The sequence below is a fragment of the Leiobunum rupestre genome, chromosome 2 (genome assembly GCF_980474605.1).
Source record: "Leiobunum rupestre chromosome 2, qqLeiRupe1.1.hap1, whole genome shotgun sequence".
NCBI lineage: Eukaryota > Metazoa > Arthropoda > Arachnida > Opiliones > Sclerosomatidae > Leiobunum > Leiobunum rupestre.
The window spans coordinates 2,615,001-2,620,000 of record NC_143385.1 but is presented as its reverse complement, the minus strand read 5'-3'; the positions used below and the strand labels follow the sequence as shown (position 1 = coordinate 2,620,000).

The following is a 5,000-nucleotide window of genomic DNA, read 5'->3' as shown; positions in this document are numbered from 1 at the left end:
GTTTTCAACGTGATATGGCCGTTCTCTCCGTTGGATGCCGTAAGATCGTCGTTGAAGTCCACTTGAAAGAGCGCGCGCCAAAGAACTTCAAGACACAACATTTTTTTTAGAAATTAAAAATTCATTCCATTTCTACAAAATATAAAGAAAAGTATTCCACCCTCTAAAAGAGAACGACACGCGGGGTTCCCAGGTGGTCACCCTCCCAAGTACTGGCCGCGCTCGACGTTGCTTAACTTCGGTGATCGGACGGGAACCGTTGTTTTCAACGTGATATGGCCGTTCTCTCCGTTGGATGCCGTAAGATCGTCGTTGAAGTCCACTTGAAAGAGCGCGCGCCAAAGAACTTCAAGACACAACATTTTTTTTAGAAATTAAAAATTCATTCCATTTCTACAAAATATAAAGAAAAGTATTCCACCCTCTAAAAGAGAACGACACGCGGGGTTCCCAGGTGGTCACCCTCCCAAGTACTGGCCGCGCTCGACGTTGCTTAACTTCGGTGATCGGACGGGAACCGTTGTTTTCAACGTGATATGGCCGTTCTCTCCGTTGGATGCCGTAAGATCGTCGTTGAAGTCCACTTGAAAGAGCGCGCGCCAAAGAACTTCAAGACACAACATTTTTTTTAGAAATTAAAAATTCATTCCATTTCTACAAAATATAAAGAAAAGTATTCCACCCTCTAAAAGAGAACGACACGCGGGGTTCCCAGGTGGTCACCCTCCCAAGTACTGGCCGCGCTAGACGTTGCTTAACTTCGGTGATCGGACGAGAACCGTTGTTTTCAACGTGATATGGCCGTTCTCTCCGTTAGTTGCCGTAAGATCGTCGTTGAAGTCCACTTTAAAGAGCGCGCGCCAAAGAACTTCAAGACACAACATTTTTTTTAGAAATTAAAAATTCATTCCATTTCTACAAAATATAAAGAAAAGTATTCCACCCTCTAAAAGAGAACGACACGCGGGGTTCCCAGGTGGTCACCCTCCCAAGTACTGGCCGCGCTAGACGTTGCTTAACTTCGGTGATCGGACGAGAACCGTTGTTTTCAACGTGATATGGCCGTTCTCTCCGTTAGTTGCCGTAAGATCGTCGTTGAAGTCCACTTTAAAGAGCGCGCGCCAAAGAACTTCAAGACACAACATTTTTTTTAGAAATTAAAAATTCATTCCATTTCTACAAAATATAAAGAAAAGTATTCCACCCTCTAAAAGAGAACGACACGCGGGGTTCCCAGGTGGTCACCCTCCCAAGTACTGGCCGCGCTAGACGTTGCTTAACTTCGGTGATCGGACGAGAACCGTTGTTTTCAACGTGATATGGCCGTTCTCTTCGTTAGTTGCCGTAAGATCGTCGTTGAAGTCCACTTTAAAGAGCGCGCGCCAAAGAACTTCAAGACACAACATTTTTTTTAGAAATTAAAAATTCATTCCATTTCTACAAAATATAAAGAAAAGTATTCCACCCTCTAAAAGAGAACGACACGCGGGGTTCCCAGGTGGTCACCCTCCCAAGTACTGGCCGCGCTAGACGTTGCTTAACTTCGGTGATCGGACGAGAACCGTTGTTTTCAACGTGATATGGCCGTTCTCTCCGTTAGTTGCCGTAAGATCGTCGTTGAAGTCCACTTTAAAGAGCGCGCGCCAAAGAACTTCAAGACACAACATTTTTTTTAGAAATTAAAAATTCATTCCATTTCTACAAAATATAAAGAAAAGTATTCCACCCTCTAAAAGAGAACGACACGCGGGGTTCCCAGGTGGTCACCCTCCCAAGTACTGGCCGCGCTAGACGTTGCTTAACTTCGGTGATCGGACGAGAACCGTTGTTTTCAACGTGATATGGCCGTTCTCTCCGTTAGTTGCCGTAAGATCGTCGTTGAAGTCCACTTTAAAGAGCGCGCGCCAAAGAACTTCAAGACACAACATTTTTTTTAGAAATTAAAAATTCATTCCATTTCTACAAAATATAAAGAAAAGTATTCCACCCTCTAAAAGAGAACGACACGCGGGGTTCCCAGGTGGTCACCCTCCCAAGTACTGGCCGCGCTAGACGTTGCTTAACTTCGGTGATCGGACGAGAACCGTTGTTTTCAACGTGATATGGCCGTTCTCTCCGTTAGTTGCCGTAAGATCGTCGTTGAAGTCCACTTTAAAGAGCGCGCGCCAAAGAACTTCAAGACACAACATTTTTTTTAGAAATTAAAAATTCATTCCATTTCTACAAAATATAAAGAAAAGTATTCCACCCTCTAAAAGAGAACGACACGCGGGGTTCCCAGGTGGTCACCCTCCCAAGTACTGGCCGCGCTAGACGTTGCTTAACTTCGGTGATCGGACGAGAACCGTTGTTTTCAACGTGATATGGCCGTTCTCTCCGTTGGATGCCGTAAGATCGTCGTTGAAGTCCACTTTAAAGAGCGCGCGCCAAAGAACTTCAAGAAACAACATTTTTTTTAGAAATTAAAAATTCATTCCATTTCTACAAAATATAAAGAAAAGTATTCCACCCTCTAAAAGAGAACGACACGCGGGGTTCCCAGGTGGTCACCCTCCCAAGTACTGGCCGCGCTAGACGTTGCTTAACTTCGGTGATCGGACGAGAACCGTTGTTTTCAACGTGATATGGCCGTTCTCTCCGTTGGATGCCGTAAGATCGTCGTTGAAGTCCACTTTAAAGAGCGCGCGCCAAAGAACTTCAAGAAACAACATTTTTTTTAGAAATTAAAAATTCATTCCATTTCTACAAAATATAAAGAAAAGTATTCCACCCTCTAAAAGAGAACGACACGCGGGGTTCCCAGGTGGTCACCCTCCCAAGTACTGGCCGCGCTAGACGTTGCTTAACTTCGGTGATCGGACGAGAACCGTTGTTTTCAACGTGATATGGCCGTTCTCTCCGTTGGATGCCGTAAGATCGTCGTTGAAGTCCACTTTAAAGAGCGCGCGCCAAAGAACTTCAAGAAACAACATTTTTTTTAGAAATTAAAAATTCATTCCATTTCTACAAAATATAAAGAAAAGTATTCCACCCTCTAAAAGAGAACGACACGCGGGGTTCCCAGGTGGTCACCCTCCCAAGTACTGGCCGCGCTAGACGTTGCTTAACTTCGGTGATCGGACGAGAACCGTTGTTTTCAACGTGATATGGCCGTTCTCTTCGTTAGTTGCCGTAAGATCGTCGTTGAAGTCCACTTTAAAGAGCGCGCGCCAAAGAACTTCAAGACACAACATTTTTTTTAGAAATTAAAAATTCATTCCATTTCTACAAAATATAAAGAAAAGTATTCCACCCTCTAAAAGAGAACGACACGCGGGGTTCCCAGGTGGTCACCCTCCCAAGTACTGGCCGCGCTAGACGTTGCTTAACTTCGGTGATCGGACGAGAACCGTTGTTTTCAACGTGATATGGCCGTTCTCTCCGTTAGTTGCCGTAAGATCGTCGTTGAAGTCCACTTTAAAGAGCGCGCGCCAAAGAACTTCAAGACACAACATTTTTTTTAGAAATTAAAAATTCATTCCATTTCTACAAAATATAAAGAAAAGTATTCCACCCTCTAAAAGAGAACGACACGCGGGGTTCCCAGGTGGTCACCCTCCCAAGTACTGGCCGCGCTAGACGTTGCTTAACTTCGGTGATCGGACGAGAACCGTTGTTTTCAACGTGATATGGCCGTTCTCTCCGTTGGATGCCGTAAGATCGTCGTTGAAGTCCACTTTAAAGAGCGCGCGCCAAAGAACTTCAAGAAACAACATTTTTTTTAGAAATTAAAAATTCATTCCATTTCTACAAAATATAAAGAAAAGTATTCCACCCTCTAAAAGAGAACGACACGCGGGGTTCCCAGGTGGTCACCCTCCAAAGTACTGGCCGCGCTAGACGTTGCTTAACTTCGGTGATCGGACGAGAACCGTTGTTTTCAACGTGATATGGCCGTTCTCTCCGTTAGTTGCCGTAAGATCGTCGTTGAAGTCCACTTTAAAGAGCGCGCGCCAAAGAACTTCAAGACACAACATTTTTTTTAGAAATTAAAAATTCATTCCATTTCTACAAAATATAAAGAAAAGTATTCCACCCTCTAAAAGAGAACGACACGCGGGGTTCCCAGGTGGTCACCCTCCAAAGTACTGGCCGCGCTAGACGTTGCTTAACTTCGGTGATCGGACGAGAACCGTTGTTTTCAACGTGATATGGCCGTTCTCTCCGTTAGTTGCCGTAAGATCGTCGTTGAAGTCCACTTTAAAGAGCGCGCGCCAAAGAACTTCAAGAAACAACATTTTTTTTAGAAATTAAAAATTCATTCCATTTCTACAAAATATAAAGAAAAGTATTCCACCCTCTAAAAGAGAACGACACGCGGGGTTCCCAGGTGGTCACCCTCCCAAGTACTGGCCGCGCTAGACGTTGCTTAACTTCGGTGATCGGACGAGAACCGTTGTTTTCAACGTGATATGGCCGTTCTCTCCGTTAGTTGCCGTAAGATCGTCGTTGAAGTCCACTTTAAAGAGCGCGCGCCAAAGAACTTCAAGACACAACATTTTTTTTAGAAATTAAAAATTCATTCCATTTCTACAAAATATAAAGAAAAGTATTCCACCCTCTAAAAGAGAACGACACGCGGGGTTCCCAGGTGGTCACCCTCCCAAGTACTGGCCGCGCTAGACGTTGCTTAACTTCGGTGATCGGACGAGAACCGTTGTTTTCAACGTGATATGGCCGTTCTCTCCGTTAGTTGCCGTAAGATCGTCGTTGAAGTCCACTTTAAAGAGCGCGCGCCAAAGAACTTCAAGACACAACATTTTTTTTAGAAATTAAAAATTCATTCCATTTCTACAAAATATAAAGAAAAGTATTCCACCCTCTAAAAGAGAACGACACGCGGGGTTCCCAGGTGGTCACCCTCCCAAGTACTGGCCGCGCTGGACGTTGCTTAACTTCGGTGATCGGACGAGAACCGTTGTTTTCAACGTGATATGGCCGTTCTCTCCGTTAGTTGCCGT

At 44.6% G+C, this 5,000-nt stretch overlaps 3 non-coding genes and 17 pseudogenes across 3 annotated transcripts in view; all 20 read right to left on the bottom strand.

The window, feature by feature from the left end:
• The window catches only part of LOC149954882 (5S ribosomal RNA), a 119-nt gene extending 93 nt beyond the window's left edge, over positions 1-26 (bottom strand). The window contains exon 1 of the ribosomal RNA XR_016479530.1: positions 1-26. This exon is cut by the window's left edge and continues 93 nt beyond it. This is a non-coding gene — a ribosomal RNA (5S ribosomal RNA).
• Positions 27-168: 142 nt separating this feature from the next.
• On the bottom strand, positions 169-287 carry LOC149954881 (5S ribosomal RNA). The gene has a single exon (XR_016479529.1). It is a non-coding gene; the product is annotated as a 5S ribosomal RNA (ribosomal RNA).
• Positions 288-429: 142 nt separating this feature from the next.
• On the bottom strand, positions 430-548 carry LOC149954880 (5S ribosomal RNA). The gene has a single exon (XR_016479528.1). It is a non-coding gene; the product is annotated as a 5S ribosomal RNA (ribosomal RNA).
• A 142-nt stretch (positions 549-690) lies between these two features.
• On the bottom strand, positions 691-809 carry LOC149954879 (5S ribosomal RNA; annotated as a pseudogene).
• Positions 810-951: 142 nt separating this feature from the next.
• LOC149954878 (5S ribosomal RNA) lies at positions 952-1,070 on the bottom strand (annotated as a pseudogene).
• A 142-nt stretch (positions 1,071-1,212) lies between these two features.
• On the bottom strand, positions 1,213-1,331 carry LOC149954877 (5S ribosomal RNA; annotated as a pseudogene).
• A 142-nt stretch (positions 1,332-1,473) lies between these two features.
• LOC149954876 (5S ribosomal RNA) lies at positions 1,474-1,592 on the bottom strand (annotated as a pseudogene).
• A 142-nt stretch (positions 1,593-1,734) lies between these two features.
• Positions 1,735-1,853, bottom strand: LOC149954875 (5S ribosomal RNA; annotated as a pseudogene).
• Positions 1,854-1,995: 142 nt separating this feature from the next.
• LOC149954874 (5S ribosomal RNA) lies at positions 1,996-2,114 on the bottom strand (annotated as a pseudogene).
• Positions 2,115-2,256: 142 nt separating this feature from the next.
• On the bottom strand, positions 2,257-2,375 carry LOC149954873 (5S ribosomal RNA; annotated as a pseudogene).
• A 142-nt stretch (positions 2,376-2,517) lies between these two features.
• LOC149954872 (5S ribosomal RNA) lies at positions 2,518-2,636 on the bottom strand (annotated as a pseudogene).
• A 142-nt stretch (positions 2,637-2,778) lies between these two features.
• LOC149954871 (5S ribosomal RNA) lies at positions 2,779-2,897 on the bottom strand (annotated as a pseudogene).
• Positions 2,898-3,039: 142 nt separating this feature from the next.
• On the bottom strand, positions 3,040-3,158 carry LOC149954870 (5S ribosomal RNA; annotated as a pseudogene).
• A 142-nt stretch (positions 3,159-3,300) lies between these two features.
• Positions 3,301-3,419, bottom strand: LOC149954869 (5S ribosomal RNA; annotated as a pseudogene).
• Positions 3,420-3,561: 142 nt separating this feature from the next.
• On the bottom strand, positions 3,562-3,680 carry LOC149954868 (5S ribosomal RNA; annotated as a pseudogene).
• Positions 3,681-3,822: 142 nt separating this feature from the next.
• LOC149954867 (5S ribosomal RNA) lies at positions 3,823-3,941 on the bottom strand (annotated as a pseudogene).
• A 142-nt stretch (positions 3,942-4,083) lies between these two features.
• On the bottom strand, positions 4,084-4,202 carry LOC149954866 (5S ribosomal RNA; annotated as a pseudogene).
• A 142-nt stretch (positions 4,203-4,344) lies between these two features.
• Positions 4,345-4,463, bottom strand: LOC149954865 (5S ribosomal RNA; annotated as a pseudogene).
• Positions 4,464-4,605: 142 nt separating this feature from the next.
• Positions 4,606-4,724, bottom strand: LOC149954864 (5S ribosomal RNA; annotated as a pseudogene).
• A 142-nt stretch (positions 4,725-4,866) lies between these two features.
• On the bottom strand, positions 4,867-4,985 carry LOC149954863 (5S ribosomal RNA; annotated as a pseudogene).
• Positions 4,986-5,000: the final 15 nt, after the last annotated feature.